At 50.9% G+C, this 18,007-nt stretch overlaps 1 long non-coding RNA gene across 1 annotated transcript in view; it reads right to left on the reverse strand.

The window, feature by feature from the left end:
* The window catches only part of LOC121102901, a 28,736-nt gene extending 12,659 nt beyond the window's left edge, over positions 1–16,077 (reverse strand). The window contains exon 1 of the long non-coding RNA XR_005835019.1: positions 15,870–16,077. This is a non-coding gene — a long non-coding RNA (uncharacterized LOC121102901). The remainder of the gene's footprint in view (positions 1–15,869) is intronic.
* Positions 16,078–18,007: the final 1,930 nt, after the last annotated feature.

The raw sequence follows: 18,007 nt of genomic DNA on the forward strand, positions 1-18,007 counted from the left end.
TTTTTTTTTTTTTTTTTTTTTTAGAGAACCTGCAGGGGGGTTGGGAGAGGAGGGGCAGAGGGAGAGGGAAAGAGAGGATCTTAAGCAGGTTCCACATTCAACGTCCTGCACAGACCCAGATGTGGGGCTCGATCTCACGACCCTGAGATCATGACCTGAGCCGAAATAAAGAGATGGACACTTAACCGACTGAGCCACCTAGGCACCCCTGGGAGTCTTGGTTCAGATTCAATTTCCCTATTGCAAAAATGAGGATAGCAGACATCCTTAACGACTTCTTCCTTTCTCTCTTATATTTGCTGGGTCAATGTCTGCTTCCCGAGGATTTGGGATACGAGATGAGGTTGGAGGAAAGGTAATGGAGGAGAATATACTCCTATCTCAGACTAGATATTTGTATGCTGTTCTACGGAATCTATATGGCTGTACTGGTTGTTAAAATATGAAAACAATCCAAAGTGGTTGCCCCAATGCCCTCAAGGACCTTCAAGATTAGCAGGAAGCATTAAAAGTGTTATCAAAGGAGTATGTGCCAGGTATAGAGAAGGAACCCACAGGGCAGCAGAACTCAAGATGCCCCCATGATTCCTGCCCCCGAAATAAACTCCCTGTATATGCCCCCGGACCTGGGGATGGGATACTCACTCCCATGATGAGGCTATGTCACAGCACAGCTGACTTGAAGTCTGCGGTGAGCCAGACCTAATCAGGGAAGCCCTGAAGGGGACTGGGCTTGCCCTGAAGCAGGTGATCGGAAGCATGAGAGGAATGAGATGAGAGGGAGAGGCTCTTTGCTAGCTGTGGAGATGGAGAGGGACACGTGGCAAGGAATGCGGTGACCTCTCGAAGCTGACAGCACCCCATGTGACAGCCAGCAATGAAACAGGGACCTCCTCCTATGATCACCGAGAACTAAATTCTGCCCCAACCACAGCAGCTAAAGTTCCAGAGGAGCGTGCAGCTTGCTGACACCTGGCTTTCAGCCTTGTGAGACCCTGAGCAAAGAACACAGTCATGGCATGCCTGGGCTTCTTACTTACGAACCCCGAGCCAAAAACTGGGTGTTGTTCTAAGCCATTTAGTCTGTGGTCATTGGCCATGGCAGAAATAAAAGTCTAACATAGACTAGAAGGGGGAACCAGGTAATAAATAGTTAGGAAAGCTGACTCTGGCATCAGAGTGCTCATCTTCCGATTTCACCTTGAGCTGAGGGACTTTGGGGGACGTTACTGCTCTAAGCCTCAGTCACTTCTTCTGCAAAATGGGGATGGTGACGGCGCCAACCAAGGAGGGCTGCGGGGGAAGCTGAAAGAAGGCGCATGCGCATTGCTGGCCGCAGCTCCGATTTATTTTTCAGCCAGGGCTGGAGTTGTGGGGGTGGGACGGGAGAGCTTCGAGCAATTCTGGAGTGCCTAGTGTGGGTCAGCATCCTGCTTCCACGGCCTCATTTACTCCACGGGGAGGTACTGTCTTATTCTACGAAGAGGGAAACTGGGGGAGAGCTTAGATAACTCGCCCACAGTCACACAGCGGCTGCAGGACGCTCTCTAGAGCCCACCGTGGTTGCAATGCGTGAGAATCGCTGCGGGGAGAGGAGTGCCCAGCTCGCTCCAGTCTCTCTGGGATCCCCAGGAGGCTATGCCTGAAGAACTTTCTAAGAACTCTTTCGCCTGTGGCTCTTCTACGCGGATGCAGAGGCTGTTCTGGTGCTAAGATCCAGGAGGATCTGCCCTGCAGAGGCTGGATCCTCTGCTCCTCTCCTCCTGTGTCCCCGTGAGTCCCCTCCCTCGGTCTGGAGGCAGGAGCCAGAAGAATAAGAGGAGGGGGGGATGACCCAGACAGGGGACCCCCGGTGCAGCGGGGATCTGTGAGTCTCTAGAATTGGGGGGGGTGCCTGCAACATGGGGTTGGGCTCCCCCCGGGGTCCAGCACAACCCCAGCCACCTTCCCACTGCCGATCTCGGAATGAGACCAGGGGGCTTTCCGTGACCCTCCTTTTCTCAGCAGTCTGCCCGAGGACAAAATGTTGGAAACTGCAATTTTGTCCTCTGCCTTATAGTTCCCTGCCAGCCACGGCAGCTGCCCTTCCTGACCTCGGAACTAGCGGCTGGGGAGGCGGGGAGGGCTGGGGGAGAGCAAAACCCCACCAGCTCCCAGCCCAGAAGCTCCGGTCCAAGCCCCACTTCGCCAAGGAGGGGGGTCAGCCGGTGGCCCCAGCCCCCCAGTCCCTGTGCCCAAACCACACTGATGGGCTGGCTCCGGCCAGGGGGCCAGTCCTGGTTTCCTGGCTTTCAAAATTACCATCCTTTAAAAAACAAAGAAAAAAACCTTAGTGCATTCTGAAGTCTAATGGCAGAAGAGCTCAAGAGTAATCAATCTTTAAAAACCCATCGGGTATTTTATTTTAAAGCCCAGTCATTTTGTAGCTACTATTTGTTCTTATCAACTTAGGTGGGAACCTAGTCTTTAATTCCTGCCTGTTTTGTGGTTTTATTTTTTGAACCCGAGTTCAAAAACTATCTGGGTGATAGCACATGAGATAGTAGGTGTGAAAGCCCATTGGGAACTGTAACACACGGATTCCTTCCCTCCTTCCCTCCTTCCCTCCATCAGTGACACCCCCCCACCCCCCCACCCCCCCACCCCCGCCGAAAGGTCTTTACAAGTTCTCACTCCGCTGGGCGCTGGGGGCAGGACCAGGTAGATCAAAGCTTCCAGCTCTCCTGTGCTTCCCAGTCCCAGAGATCTCGTTCAAATGCAGATTCTGATCAGGTTGGTCTGGAGCTCCTGGAGCCTGCATTTTATCGAGGAGCTCCCAGCCCTGTTAATGGCGCTGGTCCTCTGAGTTGCGAGCCTTCTCCACAGTGGGTTCACATTGCAATCAGCCGGGAGCTGGACCCCATGCTGATGCCGAGGTCCCACACCCAGAGACCCTGACCCAGGGGATTCGAATAGCAATTGATATTGGGGACCACTGCTGTTTTTTCTGCCCTCTGGGGCTCACGGTCTGGTGGGGAACACACAGGCCAACGGTCAGTGCAGTAGAGAGTGACAGAGAGACCAAGTTCTTATTTTGGCTTCACCACGGTGAGTGAGGAAGGATCTGGAAAGACTCGGTGGAGAAGGCACGTGGTGAGTGCGGTGAGCGGAGCCTGCTTGCGGTGAGAAGCTCCAGTACTGAGCACCTGAAGTGCCGTCTCTGGGCTGGTGATTTTTATGCATTGTCGCATTGAATACTCAGCTAGGTCTGCCCCTGAGGTTATGGGTCCTCAGCCCTGCAGGGTTTGACCAGGCTGTCAGTGGATCTGAGCCTTGGTGGGGGTCAGGCCTGAAATGCCTGACCTGGGAGACTGCCAGAGGGACACACGCCGGGTCTGTGTCATGAAATCAGTTCATGATTTGCTGCTGTGTTGCCCGACGTGCCCAGGCTGCCCGGAGCCATTTCCCTTTTCCTCCTGAGGGGGCTGTACCTTCCATCCACCCTCCTGCTTGCCTTCAGAGTGCCTCGGGCTGTGGCTTTCAGCGCCTCCTTGACTTTTTCCAACAAGGCAACATTTGCCCCTCATAAGCACCTAATTGTTCCAAGGAGACAGGGTGTCCACACATCTCGGCTAACACCTGTTCAGGTGTAATCCCCGAGTGCTTCTTCCACTCCCAGAAATGTCTGTGTTGATGAATGGATGAAGAAGATGTGGTACTTGTATCCAACGGAAGATTACTCGGCCATCAAAAAAACCGAAATCTCGCCATTTTCGACAATATGGATAGAACTAGAGGGTACTATGCTAAGCAAAATAAGTCAATCAGAGAAAGACAATTATGATCTCACTTATATGTGGAATTTAAGAAACAAAAAGAGCATAGGGGAAGGGAGGAAAAAATAAAACAATATAAAATCAGTGAGGGAGACAAACCATAAGAGACTCTTAGTCACAGGAAACAGACTGGGGGTTGCTGGAGGGGAGGGGGGATAGATGGGGTAACTGGGTGATGGACATTAAGGAGGGCACGTGATGTCATGAGCACTGGGTGTTATATAAGACTGATGAATCACTGAACTCTGCCTATAAAAGTAATAATACACTATATGTTAGTCAATTGAGTTTAAATTTTTTAAAAAGGGAAGAAAAAAAAAGAAGAAAAAGAAATGTCTGTCTTTGGACAATATGACCCCTCACAAGGAAGAGACAGCTATAACCAGCAGCCACGGCTTCCACCAAGAGTGATTCTCCTTCATCTCAACTGTGTCTCCCTCAGCCAGGTGTGGGGTGAATACCAGAACTTTCCGGCTGAGTGGGGGGGCATGTGCTGCGGTAACCGGAACCCGCGAGGTTGGTACCAAACTCTGGTGTCTACGAAGCTCGGGGCGGGGGGGGCTGGACTGGCTTCTTTCGACACAGACACACTGTGACGTGCTCATTATACTGGTCGTGTACAGATAATATCCTTTCTCCCGTTTTTTATTCCAATCCAAGCTCTGCTTAGACCTTCATTTTCAGGTTTGTGATAGAGAAAAAGATTTTGAGATAAAATTCTCTTTATTCTGGGTAAAGCAATTATATGAGCAGAGAAGTACAATCAAAATGTGCTCTGGGTTTGGGGGACCCGACAGGGAGTGATGGGGACAGAGGCGAGGTGAGCCTCCTGACGGGGCCACTACTGTCCAGCAAGAGCTCATGGCTGCTGCCGTAAGACCTTCCTCTCTCTTTTTCCAGAAAAGCTAGAAGTGAAGACTTTTAAGCCTGAAATTTTTTTGTCAACATTGACCACTAATTGGACAATTTTTGAACGAGCGAGTTAATCAAGGAAACTGTATCTGCGAGTCAGCTTCAGTCTGTCAGCTGCCAGCTTATACTTCGGGGCTGCTGAGTCGGGGACAGGCTTCTTCCTCACACGGACACGTCGGATTGGACTTTGAGCTGTGCCGGGCGTGGTGCGAAGAGCTGTGGTAGCGCCAAAGAATTCTCCTCGCTAACCGGTCTTCCACGACCACAGCCTGTCAGCCCTCAGGACCGAGGAAGCCGGAGGGCCAACCTGGGACTCACACCGCAGCACAGACAGGGGTGTGTGGGCTGCTGCCTCCGTGCCCGCCCGTCTGGTTTCCACGGTCCTGACGAGCCCTGTCTCCTCACCCACAGCCTCCTTCTCCCCGGTCCCCTCCATTGTGCGGATGGCTCTCATGACCTCTCTGCATTCCTTTTTTTAAAAAATATTTTATTTATTTATTTGAGAGAGAGAGAGAGATTGAGAGAACGAGTGGGGGCAGGGGCAGAGGCAGAAGCAGGCTCCCCACCAGGCAGGGAGCCCGACGTGGGGCTCGATCCCAGGACCCCAGGATCATGGCCTGAGCCAAAGGCAGACGCTTCACCAACTGAGCCACCCAGGCGCCTACCCCTCTGCACTCCTACCTACGTCTTCTGCCTAGCGGCCTGGTCCTCCCCAGCTGCACCCTTGGCAGATATGCTGTAGCCAGTAGAGTCCTGGACAAGCATTGCAGCCCTCCATTTCCATCCTGGTGGAAGCGGTTCTCGGTGGGGAGAAATTTCTGACTCTAAATGCCTCAGAGAAGGTGGAAGGGGCTCTCTCGCCAAAGGAGGGCTGTAAGAACAGGAGCATGGGTCCGGTCACCTCCCAAGCTCATTTCTGGCTCAGCTGTAATGGCTGCCGATGACCAGCGATTAGGGAATCCTGGGATAACAGGCCTGTGAGGCTCTGACATGAGTAGGGTTAGACCATGTGGGTCTGGTTTTATGGCCAGGGTGTCCCTCACTCTCAGGGGCCCACGAGGGCTCGGGGAATGCATCCTTGTAGCTCTGCTCCACGCTGAATGCCCCATAACGGGGACTGTGCAGAGATCTGCCATAGCCAGAGCGAATTTTGGCACCCCTGTCTCTGGAATGTGAAGGTCTCTGGGGGCTGTGTGAGGGCGGTGCGTGCGCCAGGAGCACAGTGAAGGGCTTTCACTGGAGCATGGAGCCAGGGACAGGCTGGTTGGAGGAATGGGCTGTGTCAGATAGGACACTTCATCACTGTGGCTGTCCCAGCACACCATGTCCTTGATGGCTTAGCTGCTAAGGCCACCGCAAGACAGCAGCTGTGTCAGGCGGGTGAGGAGGCCTCAGGCGCCGAGGGCCCCCCTGCATCGGCCCGGCTCAGACTGGCCCCTGCCCAGGGAAGGGCTCGCACGCCTCTCCCCAGCCCAGACATCCCGGCCTCCATCCTAGGGCTGCCTCTGTCCCTCCGAGGGGCACCCTTGTATCCGGCCCTTCGGCACCAGGGGGATTGTTATTTAGGGCAAAGTCAGGGTGGGGTAGGGATGCAGGACTGAGGCTGTTCCCAGAGCCACTCAGCGGTCCCCAGTTTTGACTCGGAGACACCCTGACAGGAGCAAGCCCTTTGGGGAGCATCTGTCCCTTCTGTGCCCTTCGACGCCCTTGACACTCGTTCTGCTGTTGTTCTAAACATGTGTTCCATTTGTTGCCTGTAGCTGGTGAGGCTGACTTCTTGTTTTTCTTTGCAGAATAGCCCAGGAAGTGAAGTGTGAGTCTGTATGTGTGTGTGTGTGTGTGTGTCTCTGAAGAGGTGCCTTTGTATGTTAACGTCATCGTCTCAACAACACTGTAGGGTAAGTACAGCGTATCTGTTACACAGGTAAGGAGACTGAGAGTCAGAGAAGGCAGGGAAGGAGCCGAACCCGGCTTTGGGCTGACTGGCGGCCGACCTGCAGAGCCCACGCTCCCCGCTTTCCCACTTGACATCCACCCAAGTCCAGAGCACCAAACAGAGTGTGACCTTGTTCGGAAGTATAATCCTGACTTTCCTGGCCACCTGTCTTGCCCTGAATGACACATTTCTGCTGAGGTCCCCACCCTGGGTCTCTTTCCTATGTAAAAAATGTAAATATCCTAGGGAATCCTAATGTTCATGAAATAGCTCCCATTGTTTTGGGAAAATTCTACCCTCCCAAATAGTAGTATGAGGCACTTGGTTCCCTAACCTGCATTGTTCCAGGCTAAGACCAGGTATGAGATATGAAATAAAGCAGTATTATTATTACTACATGGAATTGTAATGGAATAATAATAGCAATTGATATCTCTCTAGGGGCTCTTCCAGAATTCTTGGATCGGCTCATGAGAATCCTATAGTATTAATCCCACTTTCTAGCTGGCGAGTTGGGGCTTACCCAGGGCACGCAAATGCTGGTTAACTCGCTCCCAAGATGGTGACATTGTAGACTTAGCGACACTGAATGGGAAGTTTTATGTAATATAAACACTGACCAATGTAACAATAGGCCTAACGGTAGCCTTGACTTTTCTGGCTGCGCTGTGAAGGGGGCCAGTCAATGCCACCAGGGGCACCAGAAGATGAGCCTGGGGCCTTCAGAGCCTTGGGCAGCCCAGACAAAGGAAGATAATTGGCTGCTCATTCAAATTGTATCCTTGGGGGGTTTGGCACCACAATTCTAAGGCAGTAATAAAACCTCATGCATCGTTTTAGGATATCTGCAGAGAAACATGTACTCTAGGAGAAGGGCTGTGGACTAATCCCATGCTTGCTTTGTCATTAAAGAAACAAAAATACTGACACTTCATGATAAAGCTAAAAAGCCAAGAGAGAAGGATTAAATGGTGTTTCACTCAAGGGTTCTTTTTTTTTTTTTTTTTTTTAAGGATGACAGAGTTGTTGTCTGAAACGGGAGCCGACAGATGTAGTATTTGCTGGTGGAGTTCAGTTCTTTGGAGAAAATACAGAGACAAAAAGATCATTTTGATGGTACTTAAAAGATCTATTTGAATATATTTCAGGGAGTCCAAATATACCCAGCAATTTTTAAAAGGGCAAAATCGGGCCTAATGCAAGGTATGGAATATAAGAGTTGAGAGTCTTAATCATGTCGTGAGTACCTTTCCAGCAATTTAACATTTCCTATTGTACCTAATTATCGATCAGGGCCTCTAGGGAGCAGGCCTGGAAGCTTGTGACTGAGGTGCCCAACCCGCGTGGTTCTCATTTGTGTGGCAGGCTGCCGAGGGGTCCTGATGGCTGTTCTTCCTAATACTAGGCCATGGCTTCCTGACCAGAGTCCCAATTCACCCACCCAGCCCCCTGCGGATGATGTCTGAAAAATTGTGAATAAAAGGGCATGAAAATCAAATTAGTTCATTTTCCATTTTCCCCACATTTGTATCTGTCTACCCAGTACTTTTCCTTTTTAAGCCCGCTATCTCTTTGAAAGCGAGCAGCGCGCTTATAATACAGTCTCTTCATTGTAACCCTGCTCTGTGAGTATGTATTCTGCATTAAATAATAAAGGAGATTAATAATTAAATCAAAATGAAAAACCACTTGTTTCCTGTCTACAGCCCAAGGGACAGATTTCCTGGGCTGGTGCCAATTTATCAATGATGATTAGAGAAGAGGAGGCCGGAGAGGTACAGAGAAGACGGCAATGAGAAAGCCAGGTAATGTGAATATGAATGTACTTATGTACAAGTGAAAAAGAAGGGATGAAGGGGCGCCTGGGTGGCACGGCGGTTAAGCGTCTGCCTTCAGCTCAGGGCGTGATCCCGGCGTTATGGAATCGAGCCCCACATCAGGCTCTTCTGCTATGAGCCTGCTTCTTCCTCTCCCACTCCCCCTGCTTGTGTTCCCTCTCTCGCTGGCTGTCTCTATCTCTGTCAAATAAATAAGTAAAATCTTTAAAAAGAAAACAAAAGAAAAAGAAGGGATGGTGACAGAAGGTGAGTGAATGGGGAGAAAAGACCAGAGAAACAGGGCACAGCAAGTAAAATCCCGGTAGAAACCTATTAGAGTTGAAACCTACTGGGGGCTCACCAAACACCAGATTGCATTCTAAATGCTTTACCTATATTAACTCATTTAGATATTTCAGAAAAAGTATGAGATGGGTACTGTTTCCCCCCTTCTACAGACGAAGAAACTGAGGCATAAGGGAGGGTGAGCCAACTGCCCCAAAGCTGGTGTTTGCATGGATTGAAACCCAAGCTAATTGGCTCTAGAGTCGCTCTCAAAGTCTAAGGACAAGAAAAAGAATGTCCCAAATGCTCCAATAAAGAGGAATGAGACAAATATTATGGGAGAATGAATGAACAGGAAAAGCCAGTGAGAGTAAGAAATAAATAAAGTCATGGGAATTAAAGAGTTGAGCGTGAAAGCAGGTCAAGAAACAAAGGATGGAAAGAAGACAAAGTGAAAGTCAATGGGGGCATCAGAAATGAGCATTAGGAAGAAGAAAAGAAAGAACAGAACAGGATCTGTCAAAGGGAATCTCTCACTGAGCGCGTACTGTCAGACACCTGTCCTTTGCTGTCTTATATAACCTCCACACCGTATCAAGGTAAGTGTTCTTATACCCATTTTACAGAGGGTGAACTGAAGGTCTGAGAAACCAAGTGATATGCCCAAGGTCGCAGTGTTGGTTCATGGCAGATCAGAAAGAACTGTTGTAAATTACAAAACAGCGATATAAGAAATCAAAGAATATCTAAACAAGTGAAGAAATATACTATGTTCATAGACTGGAATACAATACAGCGAAGATGCCAGTTCTCCCCAAACTGAATATGCAGGCTTAATACAATTCCTATCAAAATCCCACAAGATTTTTTGGAGATGTAGAGAAGATTATTCTAAAATTTCTATGGAAAAGGAGAGGAACTAGAATAGGTGAAACAATTTTGAAAAAGAATAAAGTGGAAGAAATCAGTCTGCTGAACTTTATTTTTTTTGTTTTTATTTTTTAAAGATTTTATTTATTTATTTGACAGAGAGAGAGACAGCCAGCGAGAGAGGGAACACAAGCAGGGGGAGTGGGAGAGGAAGAAGCAGGCTCCTAGCGGAGCAGGGAGCCCCATGTGGGGCTCGATCCCAGGGCCCTGGGATCATGACCTGAACTGAAGGCAGATGCTTAACCAACTGAGCCCCCCAGGTGCCCCCAGTCTGCTGAACTTTGAAACTTATTATATAGCTAAGTCTGTGTGATAATGGAGGAAAGATAGGCACATAGATCAATGGAGCAGAACCCAGAAACCAGAAACAGACCTTCACAAATATACCCAACTGGTCTTTTACAAAAGTGCAAAAGGATTCAATGGGGGAAAGACCATCTTTATAGTAAAAATGGCACCAGAGAAATTCAATAGACAAAACCCATAGACAAAAAAATGAACTTGACTAAGTCTTAAACCTTATATAAAAATTAACTCAAAATGAATCATGCACTTAAATGTAAATGGTACAGCTATACAACTTTTAGGGGAAAAAAACCCCCAAAAACCCTGGGGGAAACTTCAGGATCTGTGGCAGGTAAAGAATTCTTAGACCCGACACTAAAAACCTCATCCATAAAAGGAAACACTTCTAAATTGGACTTCATCAAAGCTGAAAGTGTTTGCTGAAAACGACCTTGTTAAGATAAAAAGACAAGCTCCAGAGTAGGAGAAAATGTTTGCAAACCACGTATCTGACAAGGGTTAATACCTCGCAACTCTACGGACCTCTCAAGAGCCGACAGTAAAACAAACGATCTAATTAGAAAATGCGTGTAAGACATGAAAAGACATTTAGCCAAAGAAAATATACGGAGAACAAACAAGCACATGGAGAGATGGTCAATATCATGAGCCATTAGGGGAACGCAAAACCACGATGAGATATGGTTGCACACCTACCAGAATGGCTACAATAAAAAATGGTGACAACACCGCATATTGGCAAGGATGCAGAGAAAAAGCGTCGCTCCTACATTGCTGGTGGGAAGGGAAAACAACGTGTCAGTTTCTTTTTTTTTTATTAAGATTTTATTTATTTATTCGACAGAGATAGAGACAGCCAGCGAGAGAGGGAACACAAGCAGGGGGAGTGGGAGAGGAAGAAGCAGGCTCATAGCGGAGGAGCCTGATGTGGGGCTCGATCCCATAACGCCGGGATCACGCCCTGAGCCGAAGGCAGACGCTTAACCGCTGTGCCACCCAGGCGCCCCAACATGTCAGTTTCTTAAAGAACTAAACATAGGATTACCATGTGAACCATGGATGGCCGCTCTGGGCACTTAATCCCAAAGAAATGAAAATTTATGCTCATGCAAAAACCTGTATACCCGTATTTAGAGCAGCTGTAATCATCATAGCCTCAAACTGGAAACAACACACAGATGTCCTTCAAGGGTAAATAGTTGAACAAATTCAACAACCACACTGACATATCACACCCACACCCTTGGATGAATCTCCAGAGAATTATACTGATTGAAAAACCCAAAGGTTATATACCATAGGATCCAATTTATATAACATTTTTGAGCTGACAAGCACTATAGAAAGAGCAGATTCATGGCTGCCAGGGGCTAAGGAAGAGGTGGGGCAGGTGGGGAACAGGTTTGGCTATAAAAAAGGGCAACATGAGAGATCTTTGCTGTGATGGAAATGTTCATTTATGCGTGAACATTTAAGGGAAAGAATCAGGGGATATTCACACAGATGGAAGGAAGGACCAGGGCGAGCGGAGGCCGGCCTCGGAGCCACAGAAGCTCCCTCCGTGGGCTCCCTCCGTGGGCTCCCTCCGTGGGCTCCCTCCTCTCTTGCGCCTCACTGTTTTTTCGAGCCCCCTTGGAAAGCCTTCCCTGGTTCTCCCTGGCCTTCCTTTGGCCCTTCTGTCTCTCTGCAATGGCTCTTATCCCTGATCCTGTAACATATCCGTGGGCACATCTGCTTTCCTCAGTCAGTCCTCAGAGAGAGCTCCAAGCTCGGGCAGGCAGGGGGTGTAAAGGACCCAGTCTTGTAACACAGGTTCCTACACACGGTCTGGCCTGTGGTAGGAACTCCATACCCACGTTTAAAGGAATATTCGAGCGACTTTTAGGTTCGTCCAATGAAGGCAACTTTCTGAAATGACAGGTCATTTGGGGCTGCGAGGCCTGCATACCTTGCCGTCTGTGATAGCCCAGGGTAGCTGGCTGCCATAAGCTTTGTTTGTCAGGGACTCTTGGACCTGGGCTCCTGTGGGATCTGGTATCCCTGCTGGATGCCCAGCTTGCCGGACCAGAGACAATACCTCGTCTCTTTTACTCTTCTGCCTCTCCTCCTGGCCAGACTCAGAGCATCAAACACTCAAAAGCACCATCTTGGGAGGGACAGACTGTGAGGGTAAAATACACAGGACGCAGGGTCGGCCCCTGATGGCATTTGTCTGCCATAGTTCCTCCCCCTCCTTTTCCTTTATGAACAGCAAGAGATAACGCAGGACGATGGCATTAGGGCCTACCTGAGATTCAGGTAAGGAGCCTAAAATGTGAAAGAAGACATAGGGATGGGCGCACACCTGGCATCCAGCAACCAAGTGACAGGAGGAGAAGGAGAGTCTAAAAGCTTATCGTGATCTCTCCTTTCCTCCCCCTCCATTTATTTCCCTTTTGACTCCCCAGCCCCGGCCCCTAGCCTCCCTGGCCACCAGATCGGTTGACCCTTGGTGACCAGGAAGTGCGGTAGCCACCTGACAAAGCGGTCGGATGATCCCTGACCTTTGCCCCTCAGCCTGCTCTGGTCTGGAATGATAATGGAACTTAACATTTACGCACCAGCCAGGATCTCCAGGGTCATGTGTTAAAGGTTTGGCTCTGCCATTTAACTTAACACGGTTGTTGGCAAGGGTTGCTGTCATCCGGGGCTCTGTGGACTAGAATAGCTCACTTATCAGAATGTCAAGGTAGGAGGAACTAGATAAGCTTGTGGCACTGGCAGGGGCCATGGCTCTGTCCCTCGGCAGCCAGGGTCTCAGGAAGGGCCAGCTGTCCCGTCAGTTTTAAAATAATCCCAGAGAAAGCCACCCACAAGTCTCCTAGAGAAAGACATTCAGGTGTTTTTTTCAAATGCCGCACTGCAATCCTTTGTGTTTGAACTTCCATGCTGTTTCTCTTGTCTTGAGGAAAAACAGAAAAATTCCTCCGTGGCTGACAACTATCACAAAGCTCATCTGATGATGGTCCCTGTCTTGGAAACACTGTCAGCTCTCCGAGGCCTGTCTGTAGCTCAGACACAGGGAAAAGTTGAATCTAAAAATGGCTCCTTCGAACCACCTAAAGGATTCCTCCTTTCTCTCCATGGTACTTCCCCCCTCCCCAACCCCAGCCTAAATATTCCATCCGTATCGCCCAGAAAACGTAAGCTTTGGCACTCATGCTCTGAAGTGGAAAAACATAACCTTGCCTGAATGATCACGTTCCAAGGTTTTCAAAAATTAATTACTCCTGCCACATGCTAAGCGATCAGCTAAATGGCTGCAGAACTGAGTTAAAAACAAGAAACAGAAGTAGATACCATTTGCAAGGACGTGGGTGCCCACAACACCCATCTGCGGCTTGGACCGCAGAAGGCAATGAGAACGCGGTCATCTGCAAAGCAAGTGGGAAGGGGAGCAGGGGGCACTCTAGTTGTCTCTTCCCTGCTGTGGGCTCAACTCCCGCATCCCTGGCTGAGAAACCCAGGCAGGCACTGGCAGGAAGCCTCAAAGGGATCTTGCTGCACAGCCAGCCGGGGACAGCGGGACAGAGAGAACGTCTGTGACGGAGCCACACGGATGTCTCTGCTGGGCTCCCAGGGGACATGCCTGCAGACTAGGGGGTACCCACGAGAGGCTTCTCCCGGGGGACTCCTCCTCAGGGAAGGCAGCAGTTTCTGGGACAGCCCTGGCCAGCTCAAGGTGCCAGCCCCTTCTCTCTGCTCACATGTCCTCCTGTCCTCTCCTCCAGAGGCAGCGCTCGCTGGATGGAGTTCATTCATTCTCTGTGTAATGCAGGTGGACCAGCAGGTTATAGTGGCTTTTGGAGAGGACAGGAGAAGTCTGTCTGAGTGGTCCCCTCGCTGTCGGAGGGCTGGGTAGGGTACCCAGAACATGGCTGAGGGGACCTGGGGAGCACTGTCCTGTGGAATGTGCAGACCAGCTCCCTACCTGGTGTTTCCCCTTTCGGTGGTGGCCCTGGTGCTGTTATGATCATTTAGGCTGTTGTAATAATTTATTATCAACCTCATAATTAATAAACGGAGCCCAATAAGTAATAAACACTTAATAAACGCCCCAACACATTCCTTCCGAGGTAAAAGAAGGTTGTCTTTTTCTTGCCTTAGGCTGTAAGTCTCAACTCTGTGAATTTAGTTTCAGATTGTTTGGGTCCAGGATGATATAGGATTGGGATGAGGTGAGGTCGGGGGAGGCTGGGAGGAAGAGCAGGAGGAAGAAGAAACATCCCCTCACATCCGCAAAAGGCCCAGTATCACACAGTCAGCATTCCATAATGACCATTTCTTAATATTATTGCCAAGAAGCAGAGCGAGGCCGTCTCGGGGCAGATCAATAGTTTTAAAATCCCAGGCAGCCTGACTAAGCTTTTCGTGTCAGAGCCCAACCAATGGCCTCTCCCTCTAGCTCCCACACCATCCACCCTGCTTGGTCCTTCCACCCAATTCTAGGGCGCCTCACGGTCTCATCCAACCCGCTGATGGGATTTACACCTGGCTTGGAGGAAAAGGCACGGATTGGGGAAAGGTCAGCACACCTTTCAGGGTTAGTGTTTAATAGTGCAAAGAGTCTGGCTTTGAAGTCAGAGGACAGGGTTTAGAGGGTAACAGCTCGCCATTATTTCTGCTCAGAACTCTAAAGCTGCGGTCTCATCCGTAAAGCTGGCGGATGACCTCCACCCCACAGGACTGGTGTCCAGATGAACTCATAGGAATGTGTCTGGTCAGTCTTGGTTCCATAAATATTAGCTGTTTTTCCCTGCTGCTTTCTCACCTGGAAAAGTGTTTTGCGGACCAGAGAGCCCGATGACAAAAAGGTACGTTTTGGAGTCAGACCCAGGTGAGAATCTCACTTAGAAGCTGTGTACCTCCCAGAAGTTACCCAGAATCACCGAGTGGCTGTTGCTTAGCTGTAGGATAAAGATGTAAAAATCTCTCCCGTTAAAAGGATCGAAAGGGAGCAAAGCCCTTGGCACATTTGGACAAAAGCAAACATCCGGGTGCCTGTTGCTCTTCTGGAGGTGGAAAGGGGCTCTCAGAACAAGGGCTGGGCTAGCCTTCCGGACCTGATGTTGAGGCTAGGCCCTGGAACTTCGGGGCCAGACCCGGTCCCACTGCCTGAGGCTGCTCCCCAGTCCCGGGAGGAGGCGGGGCAGCCCTGTGTGATGGGAAGCACGGACAATTCTCCAGGGAGACACATGGATTTGGGAGAAGGGGAGTAATGATGGTCTTCCCTATTCCCTGTCCCTGCCCTTGCGGCCAGGACTCCTGGCCTTTCTGAACAGTTGGAAGGATGTTTAAAAAGAGATAGGCAGGCATGCAGGAAGTGAGCAGGCGGCAAGGAGGGCAGAAATAGCAAGGCCACGTTTCCAATTTGGCCAGACTTAAAAGAAAGCAAGAGTAAGCTGAGGGTCAGAGGCTCTGAGGGAGCTCACCGCCCCACCCCAGCCCTCTACACCCCCATTTGAAGGCAGAGCTGCTACCCAGGGGAATGATGTCCCCCAACCCCCACTGCCTTAGCCTCTCATAGCAGGCAGGGTGGTCTCAGGACCCCGGGGGTGTACCCCAGCTCTGGTATCAGCACTGCGTGTTTACAGCCCTCTGAAGGCTCAATTCCCAGCGCCCGTGACACCTGCGGGCTCTGGGGAGCTCGGATTTCCTGGCTGAACTTTAAACCCGCCCGAAGCCCTTCGCTGTCCCTGTGGGCTCCCCAAGTGGCAGGTGCCTGGCAAAGCTAACTGCCGGGGCAATGGGCAGCTTGAGAGTGCACATCCCGCCTTCCAGAACCAGTGAGCTGGGGAGAAAAGGAAGAAGGAAAAGAAGACAACTTACTTGTTGAGATCCGAGCTTCCAAGTCCCACTGATGCTAACTTCTGGACCTCCCTTAGAGGCGGTGCAGAGGCGCTCAGGGCCCTCGAGGGGACTCTCCAGCCCCAGCCATTACCACAGCCTCGGACTCTGCCTAGAGCTCCTCCCTGTCGTGGGGTCCTGTGGCCGGAGGCTTCTAAGCCATCCTGTCCCTTCCCTCGCCAGCCCCTTCAGTCACTCCCTTCTTCCGGCAGCGGGAGGCTCTGCTCACGCTCGCACTCTCCCTCTCTCTCCCTTGCTCTCCCTCTCTCTCCCCCTCCTCCCCTCCTCCCGCTTCTCTCTCCCGGCTCTCCTCCCCTTCGGCCCCAGTACAAACGACTCTGAGTGTAATAATGTGTAATAACCGACTTAAAAGGCCGCGGGCACGAGCGGGAGGGGCGGGGGCGGGGCGGGCTGCCCGGGTGGTCCCGGGACTCGGCCGGTTCTGAATGAATGGGGTCCCGCAGGGGGAGAGAGGACCCGAGGGGAGGGGCGGGCGGCTCTCCCCTCCCTCGCGTCCCCCTCCCTGCTACGCCCGGGCCGGTGGTACTGGGGGTGCTTCTGGTAAGAGTGCAGAAGCAAAGGACGGAGATCCGTGCAAGCGTGCGTGTGAGTGTGTGAGCGTGCACCTGTGTCTGTGTGAGCGCCCGCGCGTGCGTGTGTGAGAGCGCCCCCGTGTGCGTGTGTGACATGCACCTGTGTCTATGTGAGTCCCAGCGTGTGCATATGGGTGAGCGCGCGTGTTTTGCGGGTGCGGTGGAGCAGACAGAAAGAAGAAACTGGAAAGCAGAAATTTTGGGTTCAGAGCCCTGGACGGGCTACTCAGTCCTCTTCACCCCCTGGCTTTCTCTGTCCACGGTCCGGTGGTCCAAGTGGGAGACAGGAAACGGGTCTGCTGCTCCCAGGGCTCTCTGCTCACCGCCTAAATGTCCCCTCCAGGGATGTGTGACCCTTGGCTGGGTAGGAAGAGCGGGAAATGCGCCCTCTGCTGCTCAAAGAAGCCTCCCACCAGGGGAGAGCCACTGCCTCAATGCATACCTAGGCTGAGCAGAGCCGCTGCCTTCCCTTTTGGATTCCTCCCCCCTGCCTGGAGGAAAGATGATTGCATGCATTTATTCCTTAGTTCGTGGAAGCTGCTGGAAAGGCAGCTGCAGACGGGGCACCCCCTGCAAAGAGAGGCCTGTTACTCGGGGAGGGGCCGGTAGGCTTCTCTGGGGACAGGTCCATTCAGGGCAGCTCTTTGGGTTCAACACCTCTGCTCTAAGCCCTAAGTGTGTCTCCACTCTCCCCGCAGGCCCACCTGATCAAGTGTGTGAGGTCGGTATCCATGAGACCGTAGGCTCCGCCAGGGCAGTGACTGGGACTGTCTTGTTCTCTGCTGTGTCCCCAGCACCTAGCCTAAGTGCTCAATGAGTAGTTATCAAGTGAACACCATCAACAACAGGAAAACCGGTTTATTACATTGTAAGACAAATGGTTGTCGCTGGGACTGGGGTGCACCGAGCCTCTCCTCTCTTATGAGCACAGCAACATGGTGTCAGGGAAGTTTGGTCTCATGAGGGCCACCCCAGGGCTCCTGTTGCTGCAAGAGCATGACGCACGCAGCCCGCTGCCCAGGGTTAGAGCGCAGAGGGTCCCTGCCAGGGTTTGCATCCTGGACCCCCTTCCTCTCTCTCCTTAGAGGGGTCAGTTGCTCAGTGTGGCTGCAATCGCCCCTGCCTGAGTCGAATCTCTAAGTCCCCTTAGGAGATTTAGCTCGTCTTCCTGCTCATCATTACGTGCTGATCTAATGGTTTAACGCTCTGAGAAGAAAGTTCTTCATTCCTTAATTTCCTAGCTCTTGGGAGAAGCCTTGACTTCGTAGCTCTGTGGTCTGGATGACTTCCATTATATGCATTTTCTGAGCCTATGAGGTGCTCTGTCCTGGGGTAGCCATTGCTTTTGGATTCCATATAACAACTATGGGATTTCTTCTGCCAAATCGGGGAGCCTGGCTGACTTCGAAGCAAAATGTAGGGTGGTCTGGGAAGTATTTTGTAAGTATTCTCACAGCAATGGGACCTTGGACCAGGAGACAAAACCTGGGTCTAGTTCTCAGCCTAGATCTGAAAAATGAGACACAT

This window comes from Ursus maritimus, unplaced genomic scaffold, assembly GCF_017311325.1.
Source record: "Ursus maritimus isolate PB19 unplaced genomic scaffold, ASM1731132v1 scaffold_16, whole genome shotgun sequence".
In the NCBI taxonomy this organism is placed as follows: domain Eukaryota; kingdom Metazoa; phylum Chordata; class Mammalia; order Carnivora; family Ursidae; genus Ursus; species Ursus maritimus.